Here is a 23,293-nt window from a genome sequence, read left to right as displayed (position 1 = left end):
AGATCCCCAAGCAGGAAATAATAAAATCCCCAGCACCAAGAAGCAGAAGGCTGCAAAGGCAAGCGCGCGATTCAAAAGGAAGAAGGGACGCATCTCGAAGGAAGAAGTTTGGGGAACGTTATAGCATGCCCAACATAACAATTTTGATGAAGAAAGCCATACCACCGAAGAAACCATTGAAAGGCTTAAAGAAGAGGTCCATGTTCCCAGCAGATCAAGCGAAGTGATGAAAACTGGCATTCAGAAAAGGCGAAGGACCAGTATCATCCCCCAAGTTCACAAAATAAAGGCATCGGAGGAAAGCATTAGCCGACAAGAAAGCAAGGCAACAAGAACAAGTTGAAGATGGATGAAATTTCAGGATCCTCAGTTTAACTTAGCTTCTTGTTTTCCTTTTAGAGCAATGTAATAGGGAGATCGGTTGAGCAGTAGCATCCTACAGCAGCATACAACAGCGCACAACAACAGCAAGCAATACAGTCACATGGTAGTCCCAGCTACCAAAATTTCCCGAACTACATTGACCTGATTCCTGTTCAGCCCAGGATATGTAGGAAACCTCTGAAGCAAAGGTTCGGTCAAATCTTTTTCAAAAAATGCTTCACACGGAGTACTCGGACGGGCAAAAATCGCTCGCTTCATCTTTGCGCGAAAACCCTTCGTGTCTTCGTGCAAAGAGGGGCAGCTGTAAGCACGTGATTTTTGCCTCACGGACAATCACTCCAAAAGAAAACAAAAATAGTGACCAGTGACCTCGCTGTACAAATTTTCAATTTTTCATGACCTGTACTGCTAGTCATTTGTGGTTCGTCCCATTTTTGCATTTTTTGATCTTATCAATCAAATACAAAGTATGTCTGTCATAGTAATCAAACCGTAATTCGGTCGTTGAAAGAAAATTCAAAATATATATATATATATATGCATCGTTCGTTCTAGTTTGTGATTTAACTTACTTAAATATTTTAATTTGGTGTGATAATTGTGTTGAAGTGTTACATTGTGTTTATTTTAATTTCAATTTCATTTTTATTTCATTTTTGTTTTAAAATTAGAAAAAACAAAAGAAAAGAAGTGATGAAAATCGGTTTGGGCCCAAGAAATAAAACAAAAATAGGCCCAAAAACCGGCACACAAGTCCAGTCCAAGTCCGGCCTGCCCAAACACTAATTCAAACGACGCCGTATCCGCGTCCTTATTGGAGCCGTTGATTTGATTCAAACAAACGGTCCTGATCAGGTTGATCACTTCACATCAAGACGCCGTTTCAGGCAAATTAATCTGAACCGTCCAACCCTTTGATCCAACGGACCCAGGCCTTCCCCCTAAACCCGTCAAATTTTGACCCGATCCAGCCTTACCTGGTCTCACCCACTATCAAACCCAAAACGACACCGTCTTCCCTAAGTGAATAGATCCTGGCCATAGATCTCATTTGATCCAACGGCCAGGATCTAAACCCTTAGATCGTATATAAGCTTTCTACGTACCCCACGCCCCCTATTCGAACCCCCCTCCACTCATCGTCTTCACCAAACACTGAAACCCCCCAAACCCTAGCAGCCGCCCTGATTTCCCTTTCACCAGAACCCGGCGGCATGAACGCCGATGACCACCTCCTGAACACCCTAGGACCACCTCACTCTCCTAAACATGGATCTGTTACCCCCTAGCCTCGAATCACCTTCCTTCGTCTCGAATCTTCATTTGAAGATTCGAGTCGAACTCTGACCTATACCAAACCTCACCATCTTCATACCAGATACTCCCCTGACCCCCCTCGTGATCAAACCAGGCTTGGTTTGATCCGAATCTACCCACAACTCTTAGAATCTCAAATCTGAGAATCCAAACCCTAGAACACAAGGACCTAAGGAATCCGGCCAGTCTTAACGGGGGTTCGAGGTCTAATAGACCTTAATCAAGGTGTTCTCGTTTGAGAACACCCTGATTAAAGTTTGTTCGGCCTCAAATGGTCAAAGTTGAGTCAGACTTGGGTCAATTTTGTTTGGACATCTTTCGGTAAGTTTTCTTTGCTTTTCTGTTTTATTCGAGTGATAATTAAGTTGTTAGCATGCTTTGTTGTGATTGTTTGTTATTGTCTGTTATTTTTCTTAATTTCTTCCATCTCTGTCAAAGACCTTTTTATTTGGTCGATTGTTTTCTGTTTGTGTTCTGAATATATTCTGTGATATACATGTTCGATTAGGATAGTCGTCGCATAAATAATTCATATAGGTTCCCAGTAATTGAACAAAAGTTGTCCGATGCCCTTTGGGTCCCTGTACGTATTATTTATGTGAACGATTGATTATTGCCTGTTGTATTTAGTATAGTCGACTCGATAAACATCGTCGATTAGTTTTCTATAACTAATTGATCAAATGAACTAATAATGTCACATGACTGATTGAACCATGTCACTAACTGAATGCCCGACACTGTTTGAAATGGGTTTGTTTGCATTGCAAAACGACTGAAAAGATTCAGTCCATGGGCAGTTCTGAATTTGAACTTTCAGAAGTTCAAAATGTCCTAATGCTGCAATGGGTTTAGGGCAGTAATAATCAGGGTTTAACAGGGGTAGTACGGGGTTTGAAAAGAACAGAAAAAGCTTAGTTTAAATGAGCTGACAAGTAGGGTACTAAATTAGGATTAAACTAATGCCAATGGGGAACAAGACACAAGAGTATGGGAATTAAAATGAAAACTTAACTAAACCCATGACTCTTGATTAAAGCAATAAGGCCAAGCGTGGGGAACAAAATGGCTGGCATCAATAAGATGCTTAGGCATGGGGTTTAAAGGGTATGGGCAGTCTACATTGAGTTTATGTGTGCTGTACTTGAGTTTTAGTCTCCCTGATTGTTTGAAACCGTGCTGGTTGTTTGCTGAGCTTTGGTGGTTATTGAATTTCTGTTGGCTATAGCACAAAATATTCTGGTTCTTTTCTCGATTGGTCTTGTTTGCCATCCTGTTTCCTGGGATTATTTGTCTGTTGCTTGACCAACGTGTGAACTCCATCTTTGTGGCTGTTTGGTTGTTGCTGTGTTGGGCTGTATTATCTGCTGTTGCTGTGCTTGTTGCGTACCACTCAGCTGATCATTTTCTTCCTCCTTTTATTCTCTATACCAGGTACACAAATATACTACCAATGTAACTTGAAAAGTTTGAGCATGAATGTAAAGGAGAAGATCTGCAGATGTTTATATATACATAGACTATTATGTTAAACCTCATATAATGTATAATAGTTTACATTCTTGTTTGGATACTGGAGATAGTCCTCATGCCTAATAAATGTCAATGTATGGTAATTGAATGTTAGACTGTGTATATAGGTTGGTGATAGAAGGATTTACAGTGCAGTAGGTTGTATCTTATACTTTGGTTAATTGTGTTTAGCATATCCTGTAATGCACGCCAAGTATGGAGTTATCCCTTGATAGTTGAATTCATTTCCCTTCAACAAGCTGCCTCATTATAATTGGCAAATCATTGCCTTTAGAATAAATAATACAAGCCTGCATTTCTCAACCTCACGAGGGTTGGGCCTAAATCGAACGAACCCAGCAGGCTTCCGTCGGAAAAGTAGTGGCCTAGGACCCTGCCGATACTGTGTGGGCTGGGTTTGGGCCCATAATATTTGTGATGCGACCTGGGTATGTGGCCGTGATTCTGATCGTGTAAAGGCGTTTTGAATCCTGCTATAAATAAGCCTACAAGCATGTAATTAACTAGGACTATCTCTGTTTTCTATTAATAGAGACAAACACGACAAGAAACGTAGTTGCTATAGGATATCCTTTTAAAATAAGGACGAGATGAGCCTCGACAAAAATAAAGAAAAACGCACAAACTGCGGGGCCCTTGTTAAATGTATATATCGAAGCATTCAGTTCCCAAGGTGGGTCGTTTAGCAAATCTCATGACCCTCCCGGAATAATAACGCGATAGCCTCTTTAAGCGCGTATTTAATAATTTTACCTTCTTAAATTCGGGTGCGCATTTATGTGACCCAAATCCAAATCTTGACGGATTCGAGATGTGTTTCAAATCACGGGTACATTGATTGTGACGTGGTTCGAGATGCGTGTCCATGACGTCGCAAATTCCTTTTAAAAAACAAGAATGAGACGAGCCTCGACAAACAAAATATACAAAAGTTGCGGGGCCCTCTAAAGGTATGTATAGATCAAAGTATTTAGAATTCGGGATGTGCCGTTTAACGAATTTTTACGACCTTCCCCAAATAACAAGACACTAGTTGCTTTAGGCGCGCCTTTAATAATTTATTTTCCTTAATTCAGGTGCACATTTATGTGACCCAAATCCAAATCTCAACCGAGTCGAGATATATCGATAACCACGGGTGCATTGATGTAACGTGGTTCGAGATATGTTTTCACGACGTTGCAATTCTTGTAAGATAATAATAACGACAAAAGCGGTTAAAAGTTAAAATTTGCATATATGTTCAATTTGCATAAAATCGGATAATCAAACCAAATATAACAGTTGAGCGACCGTGCTAGAACCACGGAACTCGGGAATGCCTAACACCTTCTCCCGGGTTAACAGAATTCCTTATCCGGATTTCTGGTACGCAGACTGCAATATAGAGTCATTCTTTTCCTCGATTCGGGATTAAAATTGGTGACTTGGGACACCCTAAATCTCCCAAGTGGCGACTCTGAAATAAATAAACAAAATCCCGTTTCGATTGTCCTTTAATTGGAAAAAACTCCCTTGCACCCCCACGGGTGCGGAAAAAGGAGGTGTGACACCAGGTACAAGGAGAGTGGGCCACCAAGAATTTCAAGATATTGCCATATTTGCACCATGTTCAGGAATTGAGAAAGAGGTTCGCAAAGATAGAATTCCGACATATGCCCAGAATTCAGAATGAGTTTGCCAACGCATTAGCCACTTTGCCATCAATGATACAACATCCAGATAAGAACTATATTGATCCCATTCCGGAGAGGATCCATAATCAGCCGGCATATTGTGCTCATTTTGAGAAAGAAGCATATGGAAAGCCTTGGTTCCATGACATTAAAGAGTACTTATCAAAAGGAAAATACCCAAAGCATGCAAATCACATTCAGAAACGCACACTCCGGAGATTGTCAAATCACTTCTTCCACAACGAAGGAAACTTGTACAGAAGAACTCTGGATTTGGGTTTACTAAGGTGTGTCAACGCAAAGGAAGCTGCTAAGCTACTTAAGGATGTGCATGCTGGGACATGTGGTCCGCACATGAATGGTTTTGTTCTGGCTAAGAAGATACTCAGGGCAGGTTACTTTTGGATGACTATGGAGACGGATTGTATTCAGTATTTCCGCAAATGCTTTCAATGTCAAGTGCATGCCAACATGATAAAAGTGCCTCCAAATGAGCTCAATGCAACGAGCTCACCTTGGCGATTCGCCGCTAGGGAATGGATGCTATCGGTCTGATTGAGCCCACTGCTTCGAACGGACACTGGTTTATTCTGGTAGCCATTGATTACTTCACAAAATGGGTAGAAGCTGCATCTTACAAAGCTGTAACCAAGAAAGTCATCACAGATTTTGTCAAGGATCGTATTGTCTGCCGATTCGGAGTTCTTGAGTCCATTATTACTAACAATGCCGCCAACCTCAACAGTGATCTGATGAAAGCTATATGTGAAACCTTCAAAATCAAGCACAAGAATTCCACCACCTACAAACCTCAGATGAATGGAGCCGTAGAAACCGCCAACAAAAACATTAAGAAGATACTAAGGAAAATGGTAGAAAATCACAAGCAGTGGCATGAGAAGTTACCCTTTAATTTGTTAGGGTACCGCACCACAGTTCACACATCAACTGGGGCAATCCCTACATGCTGGTTTATGGTATCGAGGCTGGCATCCTAGCCGAGGTAGAGATTCCTTCTTTAAGAGTCGTACAGGAAGCTGAACTCAGCGATGCGTAATGGATAAGGAGCCACTATGAACAATTAGTCCTTATCGATGGAAAGAGGATGAACGCAGTATGTCACAACCAACTTTACCAAAACAGAATATCTAGAGCTTTCAACAAAAGAGTCAGACCAAGATAGTTCGCACCAGGGTAACTGATATTGAAGAAAATCTTCCCACATCAAGACGAAGCCAAAGGGAAATTCTCTCCCAACTAGCAAGGTCTGTATATGGTTCACAGGTTCCTGACAGGAGGAGCACTCATACTTGCAGATATGGATGGAGAAATCTGGCCTAAACCAATCAATTCAGACGCAGTCAAGAGATACTATGCGTAGATTATTTCACATTTCTTTTCTAATGTAATTGAACTACACTTGACCTGATTCCCGTTTAAGAAGGGATACGTAGGCAGCCTTATGGGTTCGATCATATCATAATAAAATTTTCATTTCCCCCAAAATTAGAAACTAGGGCAGAATTTTGAGGAAGGTCCTCAAAATTTCGGAGCAAATCCAGCCAGCGCCATCACATGCTAGGAAGTCCGTCATCAGTCAAGAACTGGGGTAGAATTTTGAGAAGGATTCTCAAAATTCCGAAGAAGATTCAGCAGGGTCCGCCATCCGCAAACAGTTAAAAATCATCTACCAAACTGGGGTAAAATTTTGAGAAGGACCCTCAAAATTCTAACATAAGAGAGCTGCAATACCTTTGAAATGTGTCACAGTCGCTAGTTCATCAAAAATTACTGGATATATCAATACACTTCCAAAACGATTATATTTTATCAATGAATGCATATGTTTTGAAAATTCTATTTTTTCATAACGTTCAGGTGCTACCTAGGGGAACTCGAAGGGGGCTTCCAGAGTGGAGAATAGCAAGGCAGGCAGACGAAGCAAGAACCAACCTCCCCTCATAAACTTACGATTTTTCTTTGAACACAGGAACATTTGACATAATGGTAGCATTCACAAAACATGTATACACAAAGCAAATTTACCATCCATCCGGTGATCAGACACTGAATATATCCCAGCTAAGATATACCCTACCCTCATCTGCTATTCGCTTTTTGCATGAGTCTAATCTCTGACTCCACGCTTGCATGAGTCTAATCCCTGACTCCATATTTGCATAAGACTAAGCACTGCCTTCTCTCTACATGAGACTAAGCCCTGTCCTGAATCTTGCATAAGGTTAAGCTCTACCTCGATATTTGCATAAGGCTAAGCACTACCTTCTCTTTGCATGAGGTTAAGCTCTACCTCCATATTTGCATAAGGCTAAACACTACCTTCTCTCTGCATGAGACTAAGACCTATCTCCAATCTTGCATGAGTCTAATCCCTGACTCCATATCTGCATAAGGCTAAGCATTTCCTTCCATTTGCATGGGACTAAGCCCTGTCCCGAATCTTGCATGAGGTTAAGCTCTACCTCCATATTTGCATAAGGCTAAGCACTGCCTTCTCTTTGCATGAGACTAAGCTCTGTCTCCAATATTGCATGAGTCTAATCCCTGACTCTATATTTGCATGATTCTAATCTTGAGCTCCATATTTGCATCCTTGTTCCCCCCACATTTGCATGAGGCTAATCTTTGCCTCCATAGTTACATGATTCTAATACCGGACTCCATATTTGCATAAAGATAACCCCTGCCTCCCTTTTGCATGAGTCTAATCTCTAACTCCACGTTTGCATGAGTCTAATCCTTGACTCCATACTTGCATAAGTCTAAGCCCTGACTCTACATTTGCATGAGGCTAATCCTTGCCTCCATATTTACATGAGTCTAGTCCTGGACTCCATATTTTCACGAGGCTAATCCTTGCCTCCCCATTTGCATAAGGCTAATCCTTTCCTCCCCACGTGCATGGGACTAAGCATTGTCCCTTCTTTGCACCAGATATTGCTCTATTTCTACTACTATCTATTTGTTTTTCAATCGAGCTAAGATCTTCCCTCCATTTCACAAGACTAAGCCCTATCTTGTTATATCATATTATTGCATCTCATGGACAGAAATATCGCCAATCTCTCCAAAAGCGTCATAGTCTAAAGGCACCATCCTCATAGCCGGAAGACACCATGTCATGTCCTGAGGATCTCTCGAACTTGCATATCATTATTCAAAGGCGTCATGGTTCGGAGGCACCATTTTCATGGCCCGAGAACACCATTTCAAGGCTTGAGAATCCCTCACTAAACAATTCATGGCCCGGGACGTCATGGTCCTAGGACGTCATCTTTAACCATCCGAAGACAACCTTCATGGTCCAAATGGAATTTGTATCATGTTTAAATTTTTGCAAATATGTTTGTAGCATCTTTTATCTGCAGGTAACCATTAAGCAACCGCTATCCTAGCAGGAGCGATCTCGCTCTAGTTCCCTCCAACCACCCCGATCCTTAACCGTTCACCGTAGCCGCTTCCGCATCTCATGTCCGTTCTTGCCATAATTTCATCGGCCTACTCCGCGGATAAATCCAGAACTACACATGGCTTGATTCCTATAAAACCAGGGATATGTAGGCAACTCGAAAATCGGAGTTCGGCCTCCATCTTTTGAAACATCCCATCTGGTCAAAATTAGCCATCATTTCTTTACCCGAAAACTTTTTCATCCTTCCTGGGTAAAGAAGGGCAGCTGTTGATACCCAATGTTTCCCTATATATTTTTTAAATATGCATAAATACCTTCAATAAGCATATATATGCATATATAAGCATGCACAAGGTTTTTATAATTTTTCCCATAATTTTAAGGATTTAAATTGATTTATTTTCTTCTCTTTTATTCATAAAATCCCCAATAATTATTTCCCAAATTATTGTTATGATGATTTATTCATTTAATCTCTATATTTATGCCAAAATATGGTTGATATATTTTTATGCATTTTTTATAATCGCATTTGGTATTTTTCAAGCTAAATTGCATATAATTGCAATATTAGCCCTTTTAATGTATAATTACAGTTTATGTGCATAAAATTGATCCCTGTATTTTAAAATGATAATTACATATTTTAAATCATTTTGGTATAGAAAATTATTTTCAGAAAACTACTTATTATTTATTATAAATTGAAATAGGGAAAATTAGCTATTTAAATTATAGCCAGATTTGGCTTTGAATTGTAGCCCAAATTGAACCCACTCCCCAGCCCAATTTTCTACCCAATTAACCCGACCCAAACCCTAAAAACACCTACCCAAACCCAGAACCCATCTACCTAGTCAAATCCTGACCGTTGTTCTCCTAGATCAACGGCCCACACGAGCCCTTTCCTTTTTTAATTCAAAAGACCACCTAACCCTACCTCATTTCCAAACCCCCACCGCCTTCAGATGTTCTCGTCTCCTCTCTTCTCTCAACCTATCCCTAATCCCTATTCAACCGCCACCTCCTTCTCCAGTCTTCTCGGATGACCACTCTTCAACCCCAAACCTCCAATGGTTCCTCCATCGCCTTGCTCATCATCTCTGAGGCCTTCAAGGGCCCTGGGCCATGCTGACTTGTGTCTAGGGTTGTTGTTTTGGCTGTTCATGGTTTCTCCGGTGTGATTTTGGCCAAAATCACACTATATTTGTTACGATCTATGAAGTTCTAAGCAGGTTCTTCTATATCTACTTGGGTTTCCTTTGAAACCCTAATTTTTGTTTGTATCTCTTAGATCTGGGCCATTTTTAAATGATTCAAGCCTGTTCCTTTTATGTTCTACACTGTTCTCAAACCTCTTTTGAAAAATCATCAACTTTAAGCTGTTTTACTTTCTTTTAAAAATTAGGGTTTTTTCCGAAACTTCTTCTACACTTTGTTTAAACAGATTCTTTATGTTTGAAACTTCTATCCTTGCATATCTTGATTGATTCTATGTTCTTAATGCTTTTTCAACTCGCCTATGTTAAAAGCCCTAATTTTTTAGATCTTCTTTGTTTGGTTCTGTGTGTTAGCATGACTACTCGATTCTTGTTAAGTTTCTGTGGTTACCGTGCTTCAAATAGGTTTTACTGAGTCCTTAGCCTACTTATATCACCTTTATGTGATTGTATTCATCTTGATTGTTCAAGATTTGCCTCTTTATGTCGATATTGCTGACCTTGCTTATTTGCTACGTCTGTTTGTTCTTCTCTATTTATATGTTGAAGTATAGAATCATAACTCCCTCTTGATTGATTCTGATTTCCTTATTTGATGGTTTGATTGAAAGATTTTCTTTTAAAACCCTAAAATTCTACCTCGTATGTTTAAATTGATTGATCCCCCTACCTTATTTGCTGTGGTACTTTATTCTTACTGAATCATTTTCTTAATTGGAGTTTTCTAAACTTAGTCCTAATTGACTACCCTATGCTTACTGAACTTTGATTCTTTCGTTATTAGTCATGTACTAATTTTTCTTGCCTTATATGTTACTGGTTCTTACCGTTTGATTTAATTCCCTTAACTTAAGGGAGGACATACCTTGATTTTCTGACTGACTAATTCTGAGTTCCTCAATTACTATGCTACTATGATTCTTACCTTATTTACTACCTATTTTCAAACTATAAATACACTAATCTTTCATTAGCACAACACACAAACACTTAGGTTCAAAACTATCTCTCATACTTAAAAAATCTTTGCTCTCTCTCTTGTGCTACTTGCTACTGTTCTAAGTTAGCCGGCTGCAAGCCAAGGCTAACCATTTGTGCTCTCTTGTTCTTTAATTTTGCTTACTCTCCTCTTCACTGGTATGTCCTAGTTTCAATTCAAAGTTCCAACAACAATATTATTTTCTTATTGTTTCAGTTCATCTTGTTTCTAGTTTGCTTCTATTTATGGTTTTGTTGAGAAACTTATAGTTAAGGGTTACATTATTAGCATGATATCATGTCTTCCCCTCCCCCTTGAGATCAGTATGTTTCCCCTTCTGTTTGTTTCTGCATGTCTACACAAGTCATCTCTTGCTTGTTATATGTTTACCACCATGGATCTCCCAAATCCCTATCCCCTTGCATGTAAGTCTGTTCTTTATGTCTGATTCTGTGACTATGTCTAGTTAGATACTTCTGGGCATGACTACTAATTCTCAAGTCTTTGCTTAACTATATGTGTCCTATGTATTCCCAAACCCCCTTTACCCATGTTTGTGACTACCAAACATGCCTTGATGCTATGACTCCTGGCTGTGTATGAACCAATCCTAAGGTGTTTGGACTTTATTAACTACTCCAATCTCTTTTTCAAACAATCTCTGTTGCTTTACTAAATTACTTTCAAAAAAACTTTTGTTAAATACAGTTTCTTACTAAAACCTTTTCAATTTGTGTTCTTCACTTTTCACTTTACTTTTAGTCAATAAGTTTTGCTCCTTCTAGTATGTGTACTGGATTGGGATCCTTTTGAGAACCCTCTGAACTCTGGCATACTGAGGCTGGCCTTTTCACACTGCACTTGTCCAATTCTTGGCTGCTAAGTCTAGGTGTAAGCACTGCCCGGGATCTTTGAGATCCTTAGGGAACTGTGATGCACCTAAACTCTGATTTGTCTATGGAACTGAGGCATATGAGGCCATTAGAGGCTTTGAGAAATATGGGACTGATTGAAGGCTCCCTATAGAATAGCTTCTTGATTTTCTATTTTTACTTATGTAATTCATTCATTGGCCTGTAATAATTTGTAAACAGATATTGGGGTATTTAGTAAAAAATGGTGGGTAGATGCATACTTTATGGGGTAATACAGGTAGAAATCCTGCTCCTAGGACCTTACTTTAAATTCTGTTTGATCTACTAAATAGAAAACATGCTCATAAGATTTTACTCTTTAATCTGATTGCTTTGCCTAATAGAAATCATGTCCATAGGATTTCACTTTTAAGTCTATTTGCTCATGAAGTAGAAACCATGTCTATAAGGTTTTACATTATGTCATGTTTAGAAACCATGTTTATAGGTTCCAAACAATCATGACTTAAAATCAGTTCAATAATAGATGCCATGCCTATAGGACCTAATCCAAATTTAGTTATAATAAGTGTTATGTATGTTTCCAGGCCTCCAAATCGTTAAAATCAGTGTTACGCTTAGATATCATGCATATAGGGAGCCATACTCAAAATTTTGCTTGTCAGTCAAATCTAGTCTAATAAATCAGCTTGATTACGCCTAGTTCATTTCTGAATTGATTTTATTAAGTATTAAGTATTTCCTGAAACAAGTTCTTTCAAACTGTCTCCATCTCATTAGATATCGTGCCTATAGGTATTAAATGAGTTTATTTCAAAAACCTGCTTTGTTTATGTATTAATATAGACATCAGTATTTTGCGTATAGGCAATCCTTTAGGGCATTTTCAAAACTGCATTCTCTGAAACTGCCTCTATCGCTTAACATTTTCTGACCCTAACAGGCTTTTAAAAAGAGTCCCTAGGCAACTACTAGGGTGTAACTTCTGCTCGGGCAAACTCTAAATAAGCTGAGGACCCTCACTCTGCTGCTCGGGCACCTAGATCTGCACACAAGGTGTAGGGAGTAACATGCGTACGCCAACTCAGTAAGTTACTAAAGTAAATAAGGTCTAAAAGCAATGACAAGCAGTTAAAAATCAGATAAATACTTAAACAACAAGATAACAGATCAAACTCTACAGTTTTAAACCAGTTTCGTCATAAAATCATTTCAGTTTAAATACTTGAATCATATACTTAGCAATTTTCAATAGAGGCTTATTTTAAAAGAAGAGTGAAATCAGTAAAAATATCATAACTAGGCCCCTCGGGCAAGGTATCACTCAGAATATGGCCTCTTGGGCAGCCTCTCAGTCACTCGTGACTCAACTCATGTCACTCAGTACTCACTCTCATCACTCAGGCTCATTAATATCTCATAATAATAGAAATCATAGTAACCGCTACGGTGTGTAGCCCGATCCATAATTTATAGTCAACTACGCTCACTGGGGGTGTACAGACTCCGGAGGGGCTCCTACAACCCAAACATCATATTGTTGTGGTGCACCCCGATCCAATATATACATCGCTACGACGTGTAGCTCGATCCATATAAGTATCGATGCGGCGTGTAGCCCGATCCATAATTCATTCATATATAACTATCCTCACTATTAGGTTCTCAACCTCTCTCAATCATTAACCTTACAGCCTCTCGGGCACAATGGTAGAAATTAGGGAACTCAATCCAAATAGTCCTCACATTTAAAAGTAGATTGATAAAACCAGTTTTTAAACAATAAACAGGTAAAACATGACTAATGATATGCTTTTAACAAGTAGAGTGAGGGAAAACAGTAAAAATGCCCATAAGGGTCTCAACAGGTCAGCACAAGGCCCCAAACATGGCATACATCCCATAATATAGTATAAATGAATAAAGTACAGAATATCATAAGGTTCCAAATCATATACGTGACTTAATAGTCGCTACGGGACGGACCAAATCATAATCCCTATTGGTGCACACCCACACGCTCGTCACTGCATTTATCAAAACAATTCAAATACCGGGGTTTTGTACCCTTCCAGATTTACAATGGCTACTTACCTCAAACCGGTGAAAATACTACTCTGCGATGCCTTTACCCCTCGAATCGGCCTCCACTCGCATCGAATCTATCCAAAATCAGAATCACGACGTCAAAATATGCTAAGGGAACGAAGCCCAAGCGAAAATAATCAAATTATACCAAAAATCTCGAAATTGGCCAAACTCGCCCCCTAGACCATGTCTCGAAACTCGATAAAAATCACATCAACGAATCCTTATCCTCCCACGAGTTCATTCATACCAAAAGCATCAAAATTCAATCACAAACAACCCCTCAAATCCCAATTTCTAGGTCTCCAATTTCAAGCGCTAGTTCTTCAATTTTAGGCTTAATTTCCATGATTAATTAGGTAGATTTCACATTAGAATTAAGTTTTAAGTACATGAATGTTACCTCCAAGTGATTCCCCTTGAATCCCTCTTCAATCCTCTTCAAAAAGCTTCAAAATCGACCAACAATGGAGGAACTTAGCCTCAAATTCGCGGAAATGAGCTTTTAAAACATTCTGCCCAGCTATTAAATTTCCTTCACTGCGATCGTGGATAAATCCACGCGATCGCGAAACACAAAATGCTGACTCCCCCATTTAACCTTATGCGATCGCACAAAACAACACGCAATCGCAAAGCCTTAGCACTCCGACCTATGCGATCGCAATTGGGCTCACGCGAAGATACACCACACAGACCTATGCGATCACGTAGGGAAACTCTGCCTCAGCCCTCAACTAAGCCTACGCGATCGCAACCCCTTATACGCGGTCGCGTAGAACAAAAGGTCTGCAACAGATCTGAAGCAAAATCTGCAACCCCTTAATGTGAAATTTCATCCGTTTTACCACCCGAAACTCACCCGAGGCCCCCGGGACCTCAACCAAACATGCCAACATGTCCCATAACATCATTCAAACTTGTTCCAACCTTCAAAATGCTCCAAACAACATCAAAACACCAAATTTGCATTGGATTCAAGCCTAAGAATTCCAAAATCATTTAAATTACGCTTTTGACAAAAAACCCAATCAAACCACGTCCGAATAACCTGAAATTTTACACACACATCCCAAATGACACAAAGGAATTACTGCAACTCTCGGAATTCCATTCCGACCCCTATATCAAAATCTCACCTATCAACCGGAAATCGCCAAAAATTCATCTTTGCCAATTCAAGCCTAAATCTACTCCGGGCATCCAAAACACATTCCGATCACACTCCTAAGTCCCAAATCACCTCTCGAAGCTATTCGAACCATCGGAATTCAATTCCGAACCCTCTAACATATAAGTCAACATCCAGTTGACTTTTCCAACTTAAGCTTCCTCAAAAGAGACTAAGTGTCTCAAACCTCACCAAATCCTCTCCGAACCCTAGCCAACCAACCTGATCACATATAAAACCGATAGACAAAGCAATAAGAAGCAGAAATTGGGGGAAACGAAGTGGTAACTCATGAGATGACTGGTCGAGTCGTCACATCCTCCCCAACTTAAACAAACGTTCATCCTCGAATGAGTCAAGAAACATACCTGAAGTCTCAAACAAGTGAGGATATATGCTCCGCATCTCCCGCTCGGTCTCTCAGGTAGCCTCCTCCACGGGCCGACCTTTCCACTGCACTTTCATTGAAGCTATATCCTTTGACCTCAACTTTCAAACCCGACGACCCAAAATAGCTACTAGATCCACATCATAAGTCAAATCATCATCCAACTGAACCGTGCTGAAATCCAGAACATAAGACGGATCCCCAATATACTTCTGGAGCATAGAAACATGAAATACCGGATGCACACTCAACAAGCTGGGTGGCAAAGCAAGCTTATAAGCCACCTCCCCAATCCTTTGAAGCACCTTAAAAGGCCCAATGAACTGCGGACTCAATTTCCCTTTCTTTCCAAATCTCATAACACCCTTTATGGGCGAAACCTTCAACAGAACCTTCTCACCAACCATGTAGGACACATCTCGGACCTTTCTGTCAGCATAACACTTTTGTCTCGATTGTGCTGTATGAAGCCTCTCCTGAATCACTTTCACCTTATCTAAAGCATCATGTACCAAGTCTGTCCCCAATAGCCTAGCCTCGCCCGGCTCGAACCAACCAACTAGAGATCTACATTGTCTCCTATACAAAGCCTTATACGGAGCCATCTGAATACTCGACTGGTAGCTGTTGTTATAAGCAAACTCTACGAGCAGTAGAAATTGATCCCATAACCCTCCAAAATCAATGACACAAGTACGCAACATGTCTTACAATATCTGAATAGTGCACTCGAATTGTCCGTCCGTCTGAGGGTGAAAAGTTGTGCTCAACTCAACCTGAGTACCCAACTCTCGCTGCACAGACCTCCAAAACTATGAAGAAATCTGAGTGCCCTATCTGAGATAATGGAAATTGCGACACCATGCAAACGGACAATCTCCCGGATATAGATCTCTGCCAACCGCTCTGAAGAGTAGGTAGTACACGTAGGAATGAAGTGCGCGGACTTGGTCAGCCAATCCACAATCACCCAAATAGCATCGAACTTTCTCAAAGTCCGTGGAAGTCTAACAACAAAGTCCATAGTGATCCTCTCCCATTTCCACTCTGGAATATCCGTCTGCTGAAGCAAGCCATCCGGTCTCTGATGCTCATTTTTCACCTGCTGACAATTGAGACACCGAGCTACAAATCCCACAATGTCTTTCTTCATTCTTCTCCACCAACAATGCAGCCTCAAATCCTGATACATCTTTGCGGCACCCGGATGAATGGAATACCGCAAACTATGTGCCTCTTCCAGAATCAATTCCCAAAGCCTATCTACATTGGGCACGCATATCCAACCCTGCATCCTTAACACCCCATCATCACCAATAGTCACATCTCTAGCATCATCATGTTGAACTCTGTCCTTAAGGACAAGCAAATGTGGATCATCATACTAGCGCTCTCTGATGCGATCATATAAGGAAGACTGAGAAACCACGCAAGCCAATACCCGACTAGGCTCCAAAACATCTAACCTCAACCGATTGGCCAAGGCATGAACATTAACTGCAAGAGGTCTTTCCCCAACTGGAATATATGCTAAACTCCCCATACTCACTGCATTTCGGCTTAGAGCATCGGCCACTACATTGGCCTTCCCCGGATGGTACAATATAGTGATATCATAATCCTTAAGCAACTCCAACCACCTCCGCTACCTCAAATTGAGATCCTTCTATTTGGACAAGCGCTGAAGGCTACGATGATCGATAAACACCTCACAAGATACACCATACAAGTAATGCCTCCAAATATTCAATGCGTGAACTATGACAGCCAACTCCAAATCATGAACAAGGTAGTTCTTCTCATGGGGCTTCAACTGACCAGAAGCATAAGCAATAACTCTACCTTCCAACATCAAAACACAACCAATACCCACTTTCGAAGCATCACAATACACGGTATATGAACTTGAAGCTGATGGCAAAACTAACACTGGAGCTATAGTCACAGCTGTCTTGAGCTTCTGAAAGCTCTCCTCACACTCGTCCGACCATACAAATAAAGCACCCTTCTGAGTCAACTTGGTCAAAGGCGATGCGATAGATGAGAATCCCTAAACAAACCGGCGATAATAGCCTACCAACCCAAGAAAGCTGCGAATCTCTGCGGCTGAGGACGGTCTGGGCCAACTCTGAACCGCCTCTATCTTCTTTGGATCAACTTGAATACCCTCGCTGGACACCACATGCCCCAAGAAAGCCACTTAACTGAGCCAAAACTCACACTTGGAGAATTTTGCATAAAGCTTCTCCTCCCTTAATCTCTGCAACACAACTCTCAAATGCTATGTGTGCTCCTCCTAACTACGCGAATACACCAGAATATCATCAATGAAGACTATGACAAACGAATCGAGATAAGGCCGGAACACGATGTTCATCAAATGCATGAACACTACTGGGGCATTAGTCAGCCCAAAAGACATCACCAAGAACTCATAATGACCATATCACGTCCTAAAAGCCGTCTTAAGAGTATCCAAGTCCCTGATCTTCAACTGGTGATAACCTGAACGGAGATCAATCTTGCTCCTTGAAGCTGGTCAAACAAATCATCAATGCGAGGCAAAAGATACTTGTTCTTAATTGTTACTTTGTTCAATTGCCTATAATCAATGCACATCCTCATAGTGCTATCCCTCTTCTTCACAAATAGAACCCGCGCGCCCCAATGTGACACTAGGCCAAATGAATCCCTTGTCAAGGAGTTCCTAAAGCATCTCCTTTAACTCTTTTAACTCCGCTGGTTCCACATGATACGGCAGAATAGAAATAGGCTGAGTGCCCGGCACCAGGTCAATACCAAAATCAATGTCCCTATCCGGTGGCGTGTCTGGCAGGAGTGCAGGAAACCCATCGGGAAAATCCCTCACAACTGGAATAGAATCCATACTGGGAGTCTCAGCACCAACATTCCCCACAAAGGCTAGATATGAAAGACAACCCTTCCCAACCATATGCTGGGCGTTCAAGAATGAGATCACTCTACTGGGAATATAATCAGTCATACCTTGCCACTCAATCCATAGCACACCCGGTATAGCGAATGTGGCTGTCTTGGCATGACAATCCAGAATAGCACGGCACGGAGATAGCAATTCCATGCCCAAAATGATATCGAAATCCACCACACACAATAATAAAAGATCCACTCGGGTCTCCAGACCCCCAATAGTCACTACACACGACAACAATATCGCCCACCGGAGTAGATATATGGACAGGTGAAACAAAAGACTCACGGAGCATATCCAAATAATGGGCAAAGTATGATGACACATAAGAAAAGGTGGAACTGGGATCAAATAATACAGAGGCATCTCTGTGGTAGACTGAAACAATACCTAAAATCATGGCATCTGAAGCAGCAACATCTGGTCTACCTGGGAGACATAGAAACGAGCCTGACCACCACCTGATCGACCTCCCCATCTAGGGCGACCCCTAGCTGAAGTAACTGGAGCTAAAGTCGAGGGCTGACCCCTCTACTGAGACGGACCATCATGAAGACGAGGACACTGCCTCCTCATATGCCCAAACTCTCCATACTCATAACAACTCCCCGGTGTTGGAGATGGGGATTGAAGGGAACCTCTAGCACCGAAATGACTAGTAGAAGAACCTGGCATGGAAGAACCCTGAACTGATGGAGCATGGGACGAACTCTGGCTGTGAGTGACGAGTGGCCCTGATGAGAATTGTGAGAACCATGACCCAATGATGCCCCACGATAACCTAGGCGAACTGTCTGAGCCTGCCTGAATGGACGGCCTCTGCCCTACTGGAATTGACCCCTCGAATGAGCACTACTAAAGCTACCAGATCCCCAAGGCCTCTTGGCCTCCCTCTCCTCTTACTCCTGGTAGCGAACCGACTCAATATCACGGGCGATGTCAATCACCTCCTCGAAAGTAATACCTAGGAACCTCTCCCTAGTCATGAGAATCTGAAGCTGATACATGAGGCCATCAACAAACCTTCTGATCCTCTCTCGATCTGTGGGAACCAACAAAACTGTATGATGGGCTAACTCGGAGAACCGCATCTCATACTACATCACCATCATCTCTCCCTAACGCAACTACTCAAACTACCTGTGTAGCTCCTCTCGGCGAGACTGTGGCACATACTTCTCCAGAAAGAGAACAGGGAACTGTTGCCAGGTAAGGGGCGTTGCACCAACAGGCCTACGCCTCTAATATGCCTCCCACCAAAGGAAGGCAGCCCTAGAAAACTGAAAGGTAGTGAATGCTACACCACTGGTCTCTAAAATCCCCATTGTAGAAAGCATCCTCTGGCACTTATCCAAGAACCCTGGGCATCCTCGCCCTCTACACCGCTAAAAGTCGGAGGCTAGAGTCTACCAAACCTCTCTAGTCGATGTTGCTTGTCGTCCGGCATAACTGGTGCCACAAACTCCTGAGCTGGTGTAACCGGCTGGGCTGGAGGTGCCCCCGGTGTCTGAAGTCCCTGCACAACCTGCTCAGGTGTGCGAGCAACGGGAGTCTGGGTGCCTTCCCCGGCTTGAGAAGTAGCTGTGGTCGTAGTAACTGAGACCGCCTGAGCCAAACCGGTACACACTAATAAAATCTGAGTTAAAGCCTCTTGAACGCCTAGAATCACAATAGCACAGCTGGTGCCTAAGCCGGTGCTGCTGTGGCGTCCACAACTAGGACCTAATCCTGAACTGGGACAACTGGTGGATCTGCAGGTGCTGCCCTAGCTGCTCTGCCCCTACCACGGCCTCGATCGCGTCCTCGACCTCTATTGGCCCCAGCTGGTGGTACTGGTGGTCGTCCATCCTGCCCATTAGCACGTGTCCTCACCATTTGTGAGAGAATGGAATAACAGAAGTTTAGTACTCGGATCAACAGATTCGCACGACAAGAATTTCAAGAATATGAAGTTTTTCCTAAAGGTTCTGCAGCCTCTCGAGGATCAATACAGACATCTTCGTACCGATCCGCGAGACTCTACTAAAGCGGGTCATGACTCGCGAGACCTATGTAACCTAGGCTCTGATACCAACTAGTCACGACCCCAAATGCCCGGTCATGATGACTCCTATCACATTACTAGGCAAGACAAACTAACCATATAACCACAACGAATTTTCCAACTTAAAGTCATTTTTCTAACACGGGTTTAAATATCAATTTCCATAAGAAGTGTTTAAAACAACTGAAATATACGGAAGTCAATAAAACATAAGACAACACAACCCAAACATCTGGTGTCACGAGTCTAGAGCCTCTAATACAAAACCAACTGTCTAATACACCATAAATCTAAAAATGTGGAAAAGAACAAGATTAGAAGGAGAAAAACAAGGTTGCAGACGCCATACAGCTGTCTTGCAATCTCCGGCAAACTCTAGATAAGCTGAGGACCCTCACTCTGCCGCTTGGGAACCTAGATCTGCACACAAGATGCAGGGAGTAACATGAGTACGCCAACTCAGTAAGTAACTAAAGTAAATAAGGTCTGAAAGCAGTGACGAGCAATTAAAAATCAGATAAATAATTAAACAATAGGATAACGGATCAAACTCTACAGTTTTAAACCAGTTTCGTCATAAAATCATCAATTTCAGTTTAAATACTTGAAATCATATAATTAGCAATCTTCAACAGAGGCTTATTTTAAAAGAAGAGTGAAATCAGTGAAAATATCATAATTGGGCCCCTCAGGCAAGGTATCACTCAGTATATGGCCTCTCAGGCAGCCTCTCAGTCACTCCTGACTCAACTCTCAGCACTCAAGCTCAATAATATCTTATAATAATAGAAATCATAGTAACCACTGCGACGTGCAGCCCGATCCATAATTTATAGTCGACTACGCTTACTGGAGGTGTACAGACTCTGGAAGGGCTCCTACATCCCAAACATCATATTGCTGTGGCCCGCAGCCTGATCCAATATATACATCGCTGCAGTGTGCAACCCAATCTATATAAGTATCGCTGCGGCGTGCAGCTCGATCCATAATTTATTTATGTATAACTATCCTCACCATTAGGTTCTCAACCTCTCTCAGTCATTAACCTCACAGCCTCTCGGGCACAACAACAGAAATTAGGGAACTCAGTCCAAACAGTCCTCACATTTAAAAGTAGAGTGATAAAACTAGTTTGGAAACAATAAACAGGTAAAACATAACTGAGGATATGCTTTCAACAAGTAGAGTGAGGAAAAACGGTAAGAATGACCCTAATGGTCTCAACAGGTCAGCACAAGGCCCCAAACATGGCATACAACCCATAATATAGTATAAATGAATAAAGTACGAAATATCATAAGGTTCCAAATCATATATGCGACTTAATAGTCGCTACGGGAAGGACCATGTCACAATCCCTACCAGTGCACACCCACATGCTCGTCACCTAGCATGTACGTCATCGCATTTATCAAAACAATTCAAATATCGGGGTTTGGTACCCTTAGTTCCAGATTTACAATGGTTGCTTACCTCAAACCGGTGAAAATACTACTCTGCGATGTCTTTGCCCCTTGAATCGGCCTCCACTCACGTCGAATCTATCCAAAATCAGAATCACAGCATCAAAATATGCTAAGGGAACAAAGCCCAAGCGAAAATAATCAAATTATACCAAAAATCTCAAAATTGGCCAAACCCGACCCCCGGGCCCATGTCTCAAAACTCGATAAATATCACATCAACGGAATCTTTATCCTCCCACGAGTTCATTCATACCAAAAGCATCAAAATCCAACCACAAACGACCTCTCAAATCCCAATTTCTAGGTCTCCAATTTCAAGCCCTAGTTCTTCAATTTTAGGCTTAATTTCCATGATTAATTAGGTATATTTCACATTAGAATCGAGTTTTAAGTCCATGAATCTTACCTCCAAGTGATTCTCCTTGAATCCCTCTTCAATACTCTTCAAAAAGCTTCAAAATCGACCAACAATGGAGGAACTTAGCCTCTAATTCGCGGAAATGAACTTTTTAAACATTCTACCCAGCTATTAAATTTCCTTCACTGCGATTGCGGATAAAGCAACACGATCGTGCAACACAAAATGCTGACTCCCCCATTTAACCTTACGCGATCACACAAAACAACACGCGATCGCGAAGCCTTAGCACTCCGACCAATTACGTAGAATCTTTACCCTTATTATTGATTTGGTGATATCTTTATCACATAAATGCAACCTTTAAATATAGTAACTTACAATCAATTTCTTTTTAAAAGATGGCGCTTCCAAAACTTTTTGATCAAAACCTTTTCTAATGACGTTGAATCAGACTTTAATAAACACAAGATTCCAGCTAAATGCTTTTCTAAAGAACACACGTTGAAACTATCTTTCTTTCCTTTAACAATATAAAGTTTTCTTTCAGAAGCTGTTTCTTTTAAGAATATGTTAAATTATTGGTTTCCTATAAACCCTGTAGGTCGTTAAACAACTTTAAGCATTTTTCTTGAAGTATAAATAGCCAAGTTGCAAAGAAGTGCCACGATCCAAAATTCAAGTCATGATACCACCAAACTCGACCCGTTAGGTCATCCAAATAACAGTTAACACAATCTTAATAAAATAAATGTGATCAACAATCAATATAACTGAATTTGCATACACAATCCCAAGGACTGGTAGTACAAGACATGAGTTACTAAGACTAGATTGTCGCGAAAACGGATATGAAATAAATACAACTTCTGTTTGAAATGTACTTAAAGAGAATTCATCTCTAAGACTACCCCAGCACAAGTGGTAGCCATATCCGGAAGCCACGAACATCTTTAGGGTCAGCTTCCGACATCACCTGCAGCTCTGCTCCAAAAATCTGCATGCAAGGTGCAGAAGTATAGTATGAGTACAACCGACCCCATGTACTCAGTAAGTATCTTGACTAACCTCAGTGAAGTAGTGACGAGGCTTTTTAGTTAAAAGATACTCACTGGCATAACCTATGCAGTAAACTAGCAATAGGACAACATTACGATATAACAAAAAAAAGTGCAAGGAAAACAATTATGCAAAGCAGTAAATGATTTCTGGAAGAATATTGATTAATATTCCTCAACATCATGACCAATCCTTTCTTGGAGCGATAACCAACAAGTCACATTAATAAATTCATAATTTTCACAGTGTGAGAAAAATACTCAAGACATGAAATCCAATGCACGGAAACACCTTTCGTGCATTTATCTCATCCTCACCAAATATACGTGTAACAGCACCGACCGAGTGA

This window comes from Nicotiana tabacum, chromosome 8, assembly GCF_000715075.1.
Source record: "Nicotiana tabacum cultivar K326 chromosome 8, ASM71507v2, whole genome shotgun sequence".
Lineage (NCBI taxonomy): Eukaryota > Viridiplantae > Streptophyta > Magnoliopsida > Solanales > Solanaceae > Nicotiana > Nicotiana tabacum.
Note: the sequence above shows the minus strand (reverse complement) of the source record.